The sequence below is a fragment of the Orcinus orca genome, chromosome 18 (assembly GCF_937001465.1).
Source record: "Orcinus orca chromosome 18, mOrcOrc1.1, whole genome shotgun sequence".
Taxonomy (NCBI): domain Eukaryota; kingdom Metazoa; phylum Chordata; class Mammalia; order Artiodactyla; family Delphinidae; genus Orcinus; species Orcinus orca.
This window is the reverse complement of record NC_064576.1, coordinates 65044089-65059512: the sequence shown is the minus strand read 5'-3', so window position 1 is coordinate 65059512 and position 15424 is coordinate 65044089. Positions and strand designations below refer to the sequence as shown.

Sequence of the window (15424 nt, the reverse complement as noted above, 5' to 3'; positions counted from 1 at the left end):
GAAAAGGATACATCTGGGGAGGGCCTCATAGCTTGCTACTGACCATTTCTGTGATCTCACTTTGCTTGAAAAATTGAACACTCAATAATCTACACAGTTAAGACTCTTTTAGTAAATATATATACATTTATAACTACAAAGAGAATTGTGAACATTGGAAAAGTAGGTTTATGGCCCTGTTACCTGCTTTGCTATATAGGGGGTGTTGTGGAAATTCTGTCTGGATGCAAAACACTGGCCAAGGTTGGCAGACAAGCGCTGAGAGCCAGATTTTTGGCATAAATCTGTGATTTTCTGGCAAAACTCATTAGCAATGTAAAAGCTGTTATTGAGAGCATATTGTGATGATACATCATGTCAATATTTGTTTGGCTGAGTAACACTGTGGATTTAATAATTCTTAAATGCACAATTTACTGAGCTGAGCTGTTTAAGAAAAAAAATTTCTATGTGATGTTTATTGTCAGTGCCACAAACATTTTGACGTTTTAAGTGGAGATGCTAGCTTCTGTGACTTTTTAAATAAGTGTGTTGGACAGATTAGGGATTTTAAAATTATCCTTAGGTATGCACATTATGTAGCAATAACACATAAGAGACAATGACTGAATAAATGAGTGAGTCATAGAGGTCTTCATCCTTTATAACCTCTGCCATAAATCCATATTACCTGGTAGACCTTTTGTTTTAATTTAATTTTTTTTATTTTTTTAAATAATTTTTAAAAATTTTTTATTTTTTTATTATTTTATTTAAAAATTTTTATTTTTTTATACAGCAGGTTCTTATTATCTATTTTATACATATTAGTGTATATATGTCAATCCCAATCTCCCAATTCATCCCACCACCACCACCCCACACACCCCCCACCCCCACTTTCTCCCCTTGGTGCCAGTACGTTTGTTCTCTACATCTGTGTCTCTATTTCTGCCTTGCAGATGGTTCATCTGTACCGTTTTTCTAGATTCCACATATATGCATTAATATACGATATTTGTTTTTCTCTTTCTGACTTACTTCACTCTGTATGACAGTCTCTAGGTCCATCCACATCTCTACAAATGACCCCATTTAATTCCTTTTTATGGCTGCCTAATATTCCATTGTGTATATGTATGACATCTTCTTTACTTGCTAGACTGTTTTACTCAACATTTTCAGTTTTTGCATAGTGTTAGAAGATGCTGAAAAATATTTGTTGAATAAGTAAATTATTATTATTATTTTTGGTATGTGGGAGGGATACACCTTGCACTTAGAGCCTTAAACCTAGTCGTAGAAAGGAATAATCTCTATTAACTTCTTTCTTCCTGAAAAAGATAGCACACATGGACAACTGATATTTATTGAGCTTTTGCTTTGTATCAGGCACTGTGTTTTATGTTTTACATTCTTTTTTATATATATATAAATTTATTTATTTATTTTTGGCTGCGTTCGGACTTCATTGCTGTGCGTGGGCTTTCTCTAGTTGCAGTGAACAGGGGCTACTCTTTGTTGCGGTGCACAGGCTTCTCATTGCAGTGGCTTCTCATTGTGGAGCACAGGCTCTAGGCACGCAGGCTTCAGAAGTTGTGGTGCGCGGGCTCGGTAGTTGTGGCACATAGGCTTAGTTGCTCCGTGGCATGTGAGATCTTCCTGGACCAGGGCTCGAACCCATGTCCCCTGCATTGGCAGGTGGATTCCTTTTTTTTTTTTTTTTTACATCTTTATTGGAGTATAATTGCTTTACAATGGTGTGTTAGTTTCTGCTTTATAACAAAGTGAATCAGTTATACGTATGTTCCCATATCTCTTCCCTCTTGCGTCTCCCTCCCTCCCACCCTCCCTATCCTACCCCTGTAGGTGGTCACAAAGCACCGAGCTGATCTCCCTGTGCTATGCAGCTGCTTCCCACTAGCTATCTATTTTACGTTTGGTAGTGTATATATGTCCATGACACTCTCTCGCTTTGTCACAGCTTACCCTTCCCCCTCCCCATATCCTCAAGTCCATTCTCTAGTAGGTCTGTGTCTTTATTCCTGTCTTATGGCAGGTGGATTCTTAACTGCTGCACCACCAGGGAAGTCCTTACCTTCTTATTTAACCCTCATTATAGTCTATGAGATCAAGACTATTTTTTCACAAACTTTAGATTAAGAAGCTGGAATGTTCAAAGAGATTTCGTGATTTTTCTGAGGTTACACAACTAATTGGAAGCAATGGTATATGTAACTCAGTTCCTTCCTAGGACGCCCCAGGAAGCACTCCACAGCTGATTGGGGGCCTGGGAAGTTAGTCTAGTTCAAAGCCCAGAAAGCTGGTACCTCCCACTGTGCTGCCTTCTTTGGCCTCTTTCTCCACTTTCTTCTTCATTATTCATCCTGACCTCTCTCTAACCCTCCTGTATATCTTAAAGCCAGTAAGAAAGGAGGGTGATATGAATAGAAGACTCTACAGTGGCATCCATACTTCTTCATGCTGCTTCATGTCTATCTCTATGTAATTCTTTCATTCCTTTATTCGGGCATTTATTTACCAAGCGTACATAAAAAAAGCAGGTACTACTCACTGCTTTTCAGAGTTAAGGTCCCTGCACCGAGGCTTGGAGAGCAGGGTGTGTGGGCCACGGTTTCCAAGTATTCCCACAATCATCCAATAGGTCTCACTGGATGTTCTCATTCCTTGTTTAAGGCCTGACAAACTCCATCACTTCTTCCTACTCACAATTAGTCAAGGTATGGTGGGTATTTTGGGGTATGATTTGTCAAGAGAGACATGGATAAATTGATGTAGGTATGTCTCAGGGTGTGTTCAGAAATCTGAAATTTAATTTGACACAACTGCTGTCCCAGCCAAGAAGCAGGAGGAAATCTGAAGTCCAAAACCCATTTGTTCAATGCTTCCTGGTGGGAACTAAAAAACCACATCAGGAAGATGCTTAAATAGGTTGAATATAGTACAGGGTGGTATCAGTAAGGACAGATACAGGTGTTGGCACATAATTTTGCTTTTTAGAAACTTCACTGAAAATAAACTATAAGTATAATAAGTGTCTTCTTTCTGATCTTTCAACTGAAATTGTTCTTATAATAAATATCTAGAGTAACACAGTTAATGTCAATGAAACAATATGATGTCTAAAGAAAGAAATAACAATTTTAAAGTGTAAACCTGCCGATTTTTGGATTGGGTTGTTTTTTGTTTTTTTGAACTGCTTGTAAATTTTGGAGATTAATCCTCTGTCAGTTGCTTCATTTGCAAATATTACAATAAATGCTGGAGAGGGTATGGAGAAAAGGGAATCCTCTTGCACTGTTGTGGGAATGTAAATTGATAACAGCCACTATGGAGAACAGTATGGAGGTTCCTTAAAAAACTAAAAATAGAACTACCATATGACCCAGCAATCCCACTACTGGGCATATACCCTGAGAAAACCATAATTCAAAAAGACACATGCACCCCAGTGTTCATTGCAGCTCTATTTACAATAGCCAGGACATGGAAGCAACCTAAGTGTCCATTAACACATGAATGGATAAAGAAGATGTGGTACATATATGCAATGGAATATTACTCAGCCATAAAAAGAAATGAAATTGAGTTATTTGTAGTGAGGTGGATGGACCTAGACCCTGTCATACAGAGTGAAGGAAGTGAGAAAGAGAAAAACAAATACCGTATGCTAACACATATATATGAAATCTAAAAAAAAAAAAAAAAAAAAAGTCACGAAGAACCTAGGGGCAAACGGGAATAAAGATGCAGATCTACTAGAGAATGGACTTGAGGACACGGGGAGGCGAAAGGGTAAGCTGGGACAAAGAGAGAGTGGCATGGACATATATGCACTACCAAATGTAAAATAGCTAGTGGGAAGCAGCTGCATAGCACAGGGAGATCAGCTCCATGCTCTGTGACCACCTAGAGGGGTGGGATAGGGAGGGTGGGAGGGAGGGAGACGCAAGAGGGAGGAGATGTGGGGATATATGTGTATGTATAGCTTATTCACTTTGTTATAAAGCAGAAACTAACACACTATTGTAAAGCAATTATACTCCAATAAAGATGTTAAAAAATAAAGTGTAAACCTATGTATTAGTTTCCTAAGGCTGCTGCTAACGAAGTACCAGAAACTGAGTGGCTTATACAATAAAAAGTTATCATCTCACGATTCTGGAGCCTGAAAATCAAGGTGTCAGCAGGGTTGGTTCCTTGTGATGACTGTGAAGGAAAGATCTGCTCTGGGCCTCTTTCCTCGGCTTTCCTCTTCACAATTTCTATTCTCTATGTGTATCTGTCCCTTAGGTTAGATTTTTCCTTTTTATATCAGTCATAATGGATTAAGACCCACTCTAATGATTTCATCTTAACTCATTACATCTACAGTGACCCAATTTCTTTCTTTTTAACTGATTTTTAGTGGAGTGGAGTTGCTTTACAATGTTGTGTTAGTTTCTACTGTACAGCAAAGTGAATCAGCTATACGTATACATATATCCACTCTTTTTTGGATTTCCTTCCCATTTAGGTCACCACAAAGCACTGAGTAGAGTTCCCTGAGCTATACAGTGGTTTCTCATTAGTTATCTATTTTATACATAGTATCAATGGTATATATATGTCCATCCCAATCTCCCAATTCATCCCACCACCTCCCTTTCCCCTCTTGGTGTCCATACATTTGTTCTCTGTGTCTGTGTCTCTATTTCTGTTTTGCAAATACAATTATACCATTTTTCTAGATTCCACATATATGCGTTAATATACAATATTTGTTTTTCTCTTTCTGACTTACTTCGCTCTGTATGACAGTCTCAATTTCTGAATAAGATCACCTTCTGAAGTACTAGAGGTTAGGATTCTGACATACCTTTGTTTTTGCAGGGAGGCACAATTCAACTTGTAACAGCCTATCTCATTCTTCCTAGATAACGTTATAGATGAAGTACACGAATAACAAAAAAATGTGTCCTAAAAATAACCTTTGCATTTGTGAATACAATTCACAAATCCAATCAGAAATTTATGAACAAAGCTCCATAATTTTAAACAACTCAGTTGAATGAATTGGATTAAATAGAAGGGAAAATTAAAGGCCTTATTAATTCCCAAATTTCAATTTAGCCTCTCCCAACAATCTGTTGCCCAGTCCCTAGTTTCTCTTTTCTTTATGTCCTCCCCTGGAAACACAAAGAGCAGAGCAAAATCCTAAAGGTAGGCAGCTGAAAGGCACGGAATTTCCAGCCAGTAATTCAGACACCTTAGTCTCTAAACAGTCAAAAGCTTGAGTTTCTGACAGTGGCTGGAAAGTTATGTTTCTGAGACTTCTTACCTTGGTCGTTTTACTGGATACAATCGTATCATTCAAACAAATGAAGAGTTGTTTTTTGTTTTTCTTTTCAGTAGCCAGATTGCTTTCCATCGTCTACACTGCTTACAAAGATGCAAAAAGCTGTACCCATCATTCAACTACCCATTTGATACAAAACAGTGTGGGCACCCAAAGCATCCCCTAAAAGAACAAACAATAAGCAGGGAGATGCAGTTAAGGTAGAGGCTTCATATTAAATAGGAAATGGAAGCCGCAGAGCCAATTATAGGTACATTTCTGCTTGTTGAAGAGACCTCAAAATAGGTTTTAAAAATCTGCCTCTAAAGGTTTTCTTTTCAGTGAAATTGAAAAAAAATATATGATAGGCCATATATAAAAAAGAACATTCATTCTGCCTGCCAAAGTAATCGTCTTCTTCCTCTTACCAGATTCAAGGTGCAGGATAATTGCCTCTCTCTGATGCTTTGTTATGAGAGTTCTAAATAAACCACTCTCAAGTGGCCCCCCTTAAGTGCAGCACCCCCTAGGAATGTACCGTTGAGCCTTGAAACTATAATTTGTTGCAGACACTCTGAGCAGAATACATCCTTTCCCAATCTCTAAACTTGATAATTGGGTGTGTTTAAAGTTAAAAATAAAATGAAGTGGAAAGTTATCCAGGTGCAAGTTATTAACCTGAAATGGTGGCAGACAGAGGAACTTCAAAAAGCGAACTCACATTTTTGGTACACGTCATATGTTCCAGACACTTTGCTAAGAGCTTTAATTAATGTACCTCTTAATTCTTCACATTGATCCATTCATATATTTCTTTTATGGATGATGAGAGAGATGAAATGACTCATACACCAAGTAAATGGTAGAAGTAGAATGCAAACCTATGGTTCTTTGATTCTAAAGCTTATATTCCTTCCACTCAGTTCCAGCAACTGAGACATAAGAAGAGAGCGTGAGAAATCTCACTTTTCAATCAAGCATCGTTTCTTCACATTCTGGTCCCTGGTGTCTTTATCAGAATTATATCTCTGCTACACCTCGCCCTACACCCTGCCCCGTAACCCTTTTTGAGCATTCTTATAGTCATTCTTTTGATCATGCTATTCTTGCCTGGAATGTCCATGTTTACTCTTCTCCACCTGCAAGGTTTTTAACCAGGTACAGTACCACTCTCCTAGGAGATGATTGGAAATGTGTACAGCATTTATGGTTGTCACAATGGGGGTGCTACTGGCAATAAGCGCCCAGAGCTGGGGTTGTTAGCAGTCTGCAGTGCCATGATGTATGGACGGCTGCACACAACAGAAGACAGAGAACTGCTCTGTGCCATATGCCCATCAAGCCCGACTGAGAGCACAGACCCTGAATCTTGCTCATCCCTCCAGCCCTATTACCCCCAAGAATTTTTTGATGTCCAACTGCCTTGGACCTGAGATGGTTTACCCCTTTTCTGAAATGCAGAAAGATTTCTTATCTACTAGTCTGTATGTTTAATGCTAATGTAGTTTGAATACAATTATTAGTTCTCCTTTTTTGTTATATATATTCTTTGTCTTTCTAGTAGTTCTTTTAATGCTCCTTGAGATCAGGTACGTGTTATATGTGCCTTTAATCGCAATCATGACAGCAAATACTTCTATAGCTTATATGGCATGGATTTGCCAGCGACTCTTTTAAGTGCTTTATATATATATAAAGCACTTTTTCATTTAACCCTCCCCCAAACACTATAGACTTTTATTAGTCCCATTTTATAGACATAAAAACTGAGGAACGGAGAGGTTAAGTAACTTGTACAAAGTCATACAATTAACAAGTGTCAGGACTGTGTTTCAAACCCAGAGATGTGGTCTCAGAGTCTGATGCTCTTAACTACCAAATTCAGTGGATTTTCCTAACACGTCCCAGCACCTATTATAGTCAAACACAAAAATAAGACTTTGATTTTTAGAAAATATTAATAAAATTTAAGTATAGTATGGGAGTAATATATAGGAGCTCCAAAGATGGGCACTTAACCCAGCTAAAGGGGATAGAGGAGACCTCCTAAAAGGATGAACTAAACCTAGAGCAACAAGTTCAAACCAGGGGCAATGGAAAGGGGGGCTGGAGAGTAGGCAGAGACAGACCACAGAGGAGCCATGTTAGTTAGCTTAAACTTAATCATATAGGTAGTAGGTTTTAATTAAGGGGTGAGCCAGTCAGGTAAGAGTTTTACAGATGTCACCTTGGCATCTGTGTGAGGATGATCTGAAGAGAATGAGTTCACAACAGTAAGTTGTAGGGAGGCTGTGGCAGTGTGTCGGTGATGATGATATAGTGATGATGCTGACGGTGGTGATGATGATGACAAAGGCCTGCCTGAACTAGGACATCACTATCTGTGCCAAGGCCTGCTGTGGACTGTCCCCTCCAGGCCACACTGAATCCCCTGCCTTTCACTCGCCTTCTTCCTGCATCTACCTAATATACCCCCATATGGCCCATATACCTTTTCTTGGATGAGTGGATTTTCTTGGGCAAATCAAGCCTATATTTCATATACTTAAATGGGAAGGCAACGTTGTGCATGAGATGAGCAGTAGGCCAAGAGTCCTAATACCTGGATTCAGTTCCAGTATTGCTTTTGATTACCTGTGTCACTTATGAAAGTCACTTTATGAATATATTCTATTTCCTGTGTAAATTAGGGTACCTTTGAAAAGGCCAGAAAATGTCAGAAGAGAAGGTGTCTCTCCCTTTTCCAGGGACAAATGTTGCTTATGTTCGGAACACAATGGTTATTTTTTTATAATCCTAGAAAGTATTTTAAGTGTCTCTTATTTTGACAGAGACAGCTCCATTTTATCATTTTATGTGAAACAAGTTTCATTGTTATTTTTTAATCTGCCAACTAGCCGAGCTGTGCCCTTGGTTCACTTCTGTGGAAATTCCAAGGAAGTCAGTGGGACGTGGAATGATTATCTCACAGCTGAGCCTGGCCTGTGTTCCTCTGTAATTAGCATGGCGGGGGGCCAGAGAGAGCTTGGGAAGCAAAGAGCTTTATTTGCGTGAACAGTGTCTCCGGAACACGAATTCCAAAGGGGCTGCTTGCGGGAAGTAATGACTCTAACAGACCTGCTTTGTCCTCTGTTTCCATCTTCACCTACCACGCTGCCTTTTCTGCAGACATCTGTAAAAAGACTATATGAAGAGAGGGTGTGTGTGTGTGTGTGTGTGTGTGTGTGTTATGTCTATCTGTGTGATGTCTGTGTAGTGTGTATGTGAGCCTTTCTTCAGAGCAAAATAAGGTTTGGAAGGGAATTCAGTAACAATACCGGTTGCTCTCACTTCCCCAGGGAAGCCACACAGCATGTAAATGTCTCAAGCCTCAGCACCATTTCTTAATTAGTTGTTTATGTACCTGCATCCCCCTGTGTCCTGAGTGTGACTGGAGCACAGGGTCTATGTGTTCTCACTCTGTACTCAGTGTGACACTTGGCACATAGAAAGAGATCAAAATTTGTTCAACTTCTTGTGATCAAATCAACCCAAATTTTGGTAATTAATTTGGAGCAGTTGCTTCTCATCTTAGTATGAGCTCCAGGAATTTCTGTCAAGCAGGGAAAAAAAGTTGTCGTTAGTAGGTACAGCAGGTATAGTGTCAATATTAATATGTAAGGGCCTTTGCAATTCAATGAGAAAAGAAGTACTCACTGAGGAATAAAATTTAAATGGCTTACGTGTTTTAAAACATTTTCGAACTCCCTAGAAATCAGAGATGCAAAATAATATAAGTATACAATGTATGTGTGAAATATAGTATAAGATGCTATTTCATCCATCAAAATGCCAAAGATTAAAATTAACAGATGATACCCAGAATTGTCATGGAGTTTTAGTTTGTTGTATCATGAGTTATGGACTTACTTTACATCTTGGAGTTACAGAATTTTGCTATGTATTGGAATTGTAGAAGTTTGTTGTATCATGGAGTTACAGAAATACGTAGTGTCATGGAGTTAGAGAATTTTTCTGGTGGAGAAATCATCAGTAATCATCTAGTCCAAACCCTTCATTTTGGAGCTGGGGAACTGAGACCCCCAATAGAATAGCTGGCAAAACCAGGGTCAAACAATTAGTTGAAAAATATGTCAGAATTTGTCAGTTCCTTTTTTCTCCTCCTACATAAGAATCTTATATTTTATTTAAATTTTTATTTTTTTAAACCAAAACAATCCTATGTGTTTCTATATTAGGAACTTAATTATGTTGTTTTAAGATTTATATTCCTTTCAGTTTCAGACAAAACTAAATCCCAATGACCTCTGCCTTTTTCTTATTAATGTTTTTTCAAGGTCAATAATCAGCAAATGACATCTTTATCCAATGTACTTCAGTCACTTGAATAATGTTTAATCAACATTCTGTCTATAGAAGGCATTTAAATGTACATAAAATTAATTAAGGTATAAAACAATACCATAATGATAAAAGACAGTCAACTTAATTTGAAGGAAGAACAAATTAGATATTATTTGAAACCTGAAATGAGTTGTCAGTCTAGTATTAAATCTAAATTTTGAGTTTCCTGGTATCTAAGAATAAAGAAAAAGTATTGAATAACTGAATTCCCTTTTTCTAATTAAAATATATATTCAATCAATGTTTAATATAAAACTGGTCCATACATATATCCTTATGTTGAGAAAAAAACTTTTGTAGCAGTTAATTTAATGAGAAATTTCTCTTATGAATCCTTGAAAAAATAAGCAATATCTTTTAAAATAGTGTAACCAATACACAACACAAATATCAAATAAGAGTTTCCCCTCATAAAAAAGAGACTGTAATCCTGGATCATAACTCAATGAAATTCTTCCTCCTCTTCCTACGTGGTCTCATGATTTCACTGAATGTAGCAATGCAAATCACAGGATGTCCCGGAGAATTGTTTAGATATAATCTTTGAAGAAACACTAACAACAGTTCTGCTAATGTAAAAGACTAGTCAGTTCAAAGGGTCTGCCTGTAGAGTTAAAATCCGAAATTATTTTTCTGAGTGCTATGAAAAGTCTTACAGTGTTTTCTTGTTAATAAAGAACAGTACATCATTAATCAGTTGTAAAATGCATGTACTGTCAATCCCATGCAAGATTTTAGATCAAGATTCACTTACTTTCAATAACTGAATAAATACCATTTGGAGGGTCTATCAAGGATGAATAGGTCTACAATTCTAGAGTGTTAGAAGAATTTACATCTTGTAGTTAGAATTGCCATCCTTTGAGACCAACCATAGAAATTATGAATAATTTAGCCAAGATTGGGGCTCAAAATTCAGCATTAGAACTCTCAGCTTCTCTGAAGGAGACATGATTTCTTGAGCATCCCCAATGTTCTTCTGTGTCTTTGAGGCTGGTCATTTACTAGCTATTAGTTCACTTGTCATCTCACTATGCTTTAGTTATTTAAATTTTCACAGCAAGAAATTCATGAAGCCACTTAATAAGAAGTTTTACCTTTAATGATTCTATCATGGTTCCAATGCTTTAAAAGAAGGGACCTCATGAATATGTACAATACTAGGTGACCACACTTTCTTTGGATAAAACCGCAGAATATCCAATATATCTAATTTACTAATTGATCTAAACAGTCACATTTGAGACAGCACTTTCACTACTCAAACTGTATGAAGAAAGCTTAATAAAAATAAGATAGGAGAAATGTTTTAAATATATGTGTATACATAGATTAATTAATATAAAGTTAATATAACACATTTATACAGTCATATTAATTTTATATGCCTTTATCTAGTCTCTACCTAGTCTCTTACCTGAAAGAAAATACAAAAATTCGAGTTTGGGTGAATGGTACATATTTTTCAAGTGGCATTAGAAACAGCAGAATTTGAGAAGAAATGGATTCGTTCAGTCCACTGTGATTTGTTTGAGATTTGAGAGGTGACTTATTTAAAGTCAAAATCAAATGAAATGTGCACACACCATACACACACAAACACGCACACTCATGCACACACGCACGAAGAGGGTATCCACATTTAATTAATTTTCATATTGATATGCAACAACTTTTTTTGCACTAAACTTTTGGAATTAAATAATTTAATTTTAAAGCCTCTAATTTCTCATTTAGACGGCTGTGGTGCTTCAAAGAAAGTTTCCAGCACACAGAATCTCCCTAAAGAGAGGCCCCCTCCTTTACCAGGACAATACATTCAAGCGCCCACTCTGCTTTTCTGTGGAATAACGCAGTCCATATATTTTAAAAAATTATCTTACATTTTAAAATAGCTGTATATTTACAGAAAAGTTGAGAAGATAGTTCTTAGAGCTCCCATACACCCCATATCCACTTTCCCCCATTATTGTCATCTCATATTACTATGGTAGAATATGCCACAATTAATGAACCAATATTGATACATTATGATTAACTAAAGTATATAGTTTATTTAGATTTTCTTAGTTTTTACTTGATGTCCTTTTTCTGTTCCAGGATCCTACCCAGGACCCCACATTACATTTAGTTATCCTGGGTCCTTAGACACCTCTTGGCTGTGATCATTTCATAGACTTTCCGTGTTTCGGATGCCCTTGACACTTCTGAGGAGTACTGGTCAGGTATTTTGTAGAATGTCTTTTAATTGATGTTTTCATCATAATTACACTGTGGTTGTGTGTTTTTGTAGGGGAAGACAACAGATATAAAATCCCATTTTTATCACATCATCTATAGGTTATATAATATCAGGATGACTTATCACTGTTAATGTTGACTTTGATCACCTGGCTGAAATAATATTTAGCAAGTTTTTCCACTACTAAGTTACTCTTCTATTCACCTCTCCATGCTGTGTTCTTTGGAAGGAAATCAGTATGTGCAGCCCATACCTAGGAATATGTAGGGCAGTTCATAAATATTGCCAGGACTAATTGCCACTTTCATCATTTATGAAGCAGGAAAGAGTTTAAATTTGTTCTTTCTTCAAATAATTATTTAAAAGTGTGACCTAAGCATCAGCACTTCCTAATATTTATTAATTACGATTCAAATCAAGTTAGCTTGAATCTCCATTCCCCTGACACAATGGGAAACCTAGCATTTCAACTATACTCTGGGTTTTCTAGTGGTGCTTACGGTTGTTCTAGTTACCTCTTTTTCTGGTTTCCTGCTTCCTTGGAATACATAATCCCTTTCACATTATGCCTCTTTTGAGGCTGATGTTTTTTCTCCAACTATCAACCCAATTGTGGAAAGTAACCCTGATTCCTTGCCTTTTCCAAAACACTAGGTATTTATGTGTAATAGATTTACTGGAAAATGTGGATTGTGGGAATGGTGGAAGATCATGTCATATATCTGGGGCAATGATGTTACATTACTGTACAGCAAGAAAGAATTTAGCAATGAATATTAGGCATATGTAATATTAGGAACACAGAACAATTCTGCCTTTTGTCCATTTGTCACTTCTGTCCATTTGTCATTCTCACCATGAAGACTTTCTCACTTATTTGCCTTTTTGGGTCCTGGATTTCCACCATTTTTTCAGAACTGTCTTGCCCATGTAACCCTGCTCTAGATTCTTGGCTTCCTTACAGACTCCATCTCTGGATACTAGCAAAATACCAAAATACCTGTATTCATTACTATGCTCGTGAATTTATTTATGTGGTCTCCTTCTTAGTGAGACCCTGCTGTGTGCTTAAGGCTATCATTCTACAACCAGATGGCTCATCGAGATATTCTGCTGTACAAAGTTTGCTCTTCTGACGAATACTGCAGTCAGTGCTTTAATTCTTTCCCTTCTCCAATCCCTCCCTCCGCAGCACACTCCTCCATCCTCTCTTATAGTCAGAAGGTGTAAATATCAGTCGGTGTTCAGTCAGGAAGACAGAATTCACTCTAGATACCTCAGGGATTAATTCTGGGAACTGGCAACAAAGGTGATGGAACATAAGTAAAGGAAATAGAGATGGAACATAGGAATTAGAAAGTAATATGTTGGAAGGACTGAGAGTCCAAAAGGGAGAAGGTGTCACCCAGAGATCAGGAAGTTATTGACTGTAACTGCTGATGCTGTTACATCATTCCTGCATCTGAGTAGCAGTGATTGTACATACTGAAATGGATGGAGTTTTCTGATGCTCTCAGTCACTTGCGTTTGCCTGCTACTTCTCCACAGGGAACAGTATAACATGACACTTTCCTTCATATTTTAATCCCTTAGCTGTGACCTCTGTTGATAGAACCTAATCACAATCCAGCTGCCTAGGGAATCTTGGAATTGTTGTTTACAGGCTCCCAGATCCTTGCAATACAAAGAAAACAGGAGCTGAGTAGCCACGACCATATGTGGAACAGTGTACCCCTTTGTCTTCTCGACATTCATAAACCAACTGTTATCCATATTGAACTGCCAAACAGTAAAAATAGCAATGACACCATGACACGACTAGTCCTTATAAGATTAAAGAAAACTACATCCTTCCCAAAAAGGGATGATACAAGTCCTACCAGTCACAACATCCTTATCTGAGTCATACTTGCTTTTTTTAGTTCTATCAGCTGCCTTGATATGTTATACCCTAAAGATTACATTCTAATATTAATCACCACCAGTACTCCTTAAATAATGGAGTAGGAAAAAGAGAGGGGGGAAATATTAGGAAATACAAGTACTATGAACATTCTAGTGTACATTTCGTTTTCTGTACCCGTTATTATGCATCTCTGAGGACAAACTCTGTAAACCATCTTGCTTTTTCCTAATCATTGTTATATCATAAGCATTTCCCCACATCATCAAACATCTCTTGTAAATAATCTTTTTAATAACTGCACTTTACTGTCATATAGTCATAACATTCTTTACTAATCATAACTCTATTATGAAAATGTGAGTTATTTCTTGTCCTTACTATTATTAATACATTTTTAATGCATTTTCATCAGTTTCTTAGCCTCCCAAAATAGCATTGTGCTGTCAAAAATATATATTTTTTAAAAAGGGTCCTTGAGACATACTGCATGATTCCTTTTCAAAATGTATATCAATTTATGTTCCCCCATATTGAATTTAAGATTGAAAGTTAAATTTAGTTCCATGCTGAATGAAAATATCAGCATTTTGTTCATTGTTTTATTTCTGGTGCTTACACAATGTGTGGCATATATAGTAGGCATTCAGAAAATATTTTTGAATGAGTAACTGAATTATGTCTATGCAAGCAGTAGTGCTAGAGCAGAAAAGTTGTAATCCTTTACAGTAGAAGAGTATTTGAAAAACAGATTAAGTGATTTCCCAAAAATCATACAGCTACTTTTGAAAACTCCAGAAGTAGGAGACACTTTATTGCCTCCAACCTTTATATTTTTTCTGCAACACCTAAAGGTATAATCAATTTTTATTTTTTTCTAGTTGATGCTGTCTCCGTGTATCAATAGTATAAAATAGCACACAATTTTAAATTATATATTTCATGCGGTATAAAATTAAAGTCCAATTTACCATATTCACAAAATTTAGCACACATACCCACACATCCATACAAATCAGATTGGTCAATGATTGACCACAAAATAAAAAGAACTGACAAGTTGAACCATTTATCTTTGCATATATGATCTCTTTTATACGGGTTTTCCCCGAGAGAATTCTGCAAACTTGATGCGTTTGGAAGCTAGAACTCAGGCAGAAATCAAGTCAGATGATGGAAATTGGGACTGTCAGAACATCTAGTAGCTAAGAAAAAAAAATTCCAGTGAGAAGAAACCCAAAAGAGGAGCTGCTCTCAATTATGCACATAAACAGCAAATTTTTGGTTGGATTTCTGAACTGTGCTTCCTTGGGTGACACTTTAAGGATCCCAGTGGGGGGAAAATAAAGGTAGAAGACAGAGAGGTGGGCAGAGATTTCAGTTAAAGAAGTTGAAGAAAAGATTTACTGGTCTCCATAGGTCTAGAGTAATCTCCCTGATTCTAGTAAATTTATTTAAACTGAGACTGGCCTTAGCCATCTACTCTTTTTTACAGAGAGAGAAAGTTCTTCAGTTTACCCCAAATGAAATGAGAGTTTTATCTTATCATAAAACTGTG

General features: G+C 37.0%; 1 protein-coding gene across 3 annotated transcripts in view; it reads left to right on the top strand.

Moving 5' to 3' along the window:
• The window catches only part of UFM1 (ubiquitin fold modifier 1), a 77410-nt gene that overhangs the window by 14987 nt on the left and 46999 nt on the right, over positions 1 to 15424 (top strand). For all 3 annotated transcript variants that reach the window (XR_007473234.1, XR_007473233.1, XR_007473235.1), the window contains exon 8: positions 11822 to 11946. The gene's annotated coding sequence lies outside the window, so the exon portion shown is untranslated. The remainder of the gene's footprint in view (positions 1 to 11821; positions 11947 to 15424) is intronic.